A 2500-nucleotide genomic window follows, 5' to 3' on the forward strand; every position below is an offset into this window, starting at 1 on the left:
TCCATCCGTCTGTCTGTCAGTCATTCTGTCACCAGATAATCTCCGGCACCGTAGGATCGATCGGTGTGAAACTTAGTACACACACTCACACACACACACACACACACACACACACACACACACAAGTGAAAACCTCTGCCCCACATTCTTCAAAGCGACCTAATGGTGGCGCTGTAACGGGGCCCTTCACACTTTGCCCTATAAGTCAGTGGTTCTCAAACTTTTTCATGTCAAGGACCCCCAAATTGACACTTATTACCCCACGGACCCCCATTTGAAAAGATAAGCCAGGGACCCCCATAAGAGAAGGTTTTTACGGCTCTCTAGCAGTGATTCTCAACCATTTTAATTTCAAGGACCCCCAGTTTGACATGCATTAGGGCTACAGACCCCCATTTAATGGCATTGATACCGCTGGGACCCCAATTTATATTGTAAAATCAATGTTAATTTAACTCTGAGAGTGTACAAATGGAACCAAATGGACCCTAACGGGTCCATTTGGTTCCATTTGTACACTCTCAGAGTTACAGACCCATAAGGGTCCATTTGGTTCCTGTCCATCATTTAGCTGGGGACCCCCTGGAACCCCCTCAAGTACCCCTGGGGGTCCCCGGACCCCACTTTGAGAGCCAATGCTATAAGTCTTGAACCGTACTTTGTACAATCAACCCCCTGGATTCCTTGGATCATGATGCAACTTCCCATTTAGGCCACGCCCATTGCCGCCTTTTCACCATTTTACATTTTCTTTTTGCTCCTCATGTCTGAAGTCACATGATCAAAAAGATACAGTATCTGTCAGCTTTTTCAGATTCCATTCATATTGGCTAGGAATGGCTTTCATAGTTTGTGGGAGGGGCCCATTTTAAACCAAATCACACAAATCATGAACATCGTGTTCCATTGTTGCCGTGAAACTTTTGCAAGCACACTCCTATAGGCCAAGGCAGAACCTCCACCCTCCACAAAGTATTGAAATTGGCCTCATGGTGGCGCTATAACAGCCTGCTAACTGTTGAACCGTAGGTCGCACAATCAAAATCTTTTTTTTTTCCCCTGGATTTCTTCATCCATCATGAAGCAAGTTCCCAAACAGGCGCCGAGCATTTTGTGCAGACTACATTTTACATCATTTTGCCTTTTCTTAAAAACACACATTTTTTGCTACAACTCCTACAACTTTTGTCCAAAACTCACACAAATCGGTACACATCATCTCTGAAGTCATGTGATCAAGGTGTGTCAGTCACATGTCTCATATACCATTCCAATTGTCCAATATAACCGCCTTCCACAATGTGCGGGCCCTGGGTAGACAACCTGGCCTGGCGGAGACCATGCGCTCCAAGTGAAGGAGCACACTGTTCTAGTTTACTTCTATTTATGTTAAATATTAGATTAACTACAAGGAATTCATACACAATGTAATGAAGACAACACAACACTCCCTCTCACAGATGAAACAGACAGACAGACAGAGAGAGTGTGAGCGTGAGTGTGAGTGTGAGCGTGTGCGTGTATATGTGTGCGTGTGCGTGTACAGAATGTGTGTGTGTGTGTGTGTGTGTGTGTGTGTGTGTGTGTCTTTATCTGTCTTTATTCGCCTTCGTCTGTCTTTGTCAGTCTTTATCTGTCTTCTGTGCAGACAGACAGATGTGCAGACAGACAGATGTCTTCTGTGCAGACAGACAGATGTCTTCTGTGCAGACAGACAGATGTCTTCTGTGCAGACAGACAGATGTCTTCTGTGCAGACAGACAGATGTCTTCTGTGCAGACAGACAGATGTCTTCTGTGCAGACAGACAGATGTCTTCTGTGCAGACAGACAGATGTCTTCTGTGCAGACAGACAGATGTGCAGACAGACAGATGTGCAGACAGACAGATGTCTTCTGTGCAGACAGACAGATGTGCAGACAGACAGATGTGCAGACAGACAGATGTGCAGACAGACAGATGTCTTCTGTGCAGACAGACAGATGTGCAGACAGACAGAGATGGTATCAGTTTACAAGCTGGTTTCACATCCTGAACAGACCTGTTTGTTTTGCTGTTTAAGTGTTTTAGCCTCCTGAATGTCTAGAATGCAGCCACCCCCCCCCCCCCTCTTCTCTCAGGTTGCTTCCCACAGGCCCTGAAAGGTACAGTCATCAAGCATCTATTGTATAATACAATAATCTAGTGTATCAGTAACTGAACCACAGCTTTGACAACGTCCCGTCAGGTGTGGTCAACCACACTGACCACAGCACTGACCTAACCCTAACCCTAACCCTAACCCTAACCCTAACCCTAACCCTAACCTAACCCTAACCACACTGACCACAGCACTGAGCCTTCTTTTGTTAAAGGATCTACACCATGAATTAAAAAAAAAATAATAATATTTAATTTCACATTGTTTATGTCCCTCATACGTTTTTAGAAGGTTTGAGCCTAAATCAAGCCTCAGATATACTCATTCCAACTAACTTCTCTCTGGCTTATAAAGCACTTT

General features: G+C 44.8%; 1 protein-coding gene across 1 annotated transcript in view; it reads right to left on the reverse strand.

The window, feature by feature from the left end:
* Window positions 1-2500, reverse strand: part of LOC311060284 (TBC1 domain family member 12-like) — a gene marked incomplete at its 5' end in the record, with an annotated part of 23073 nt that overhangs the window by 14666 nt on the left and 5907 nt on the right. The gene's annotated exons all lie outside the window — the stretch shown is intronic.

Source organism: Gymnoscopelus microlampas (assembly GCF_963454915.1).
Source record: "Gymnoscopelus microlampas genome assembly, chromosome: 14".
In the NCBI taxonomy this organism is placed as follows: domain Eukaryota; kingdom Metazoa; phylum Chordata; class Actinopteri; order Myctophiformes; family Myctophidae; genus Gymnoscopelus; species Gymnoscopelus microlampas.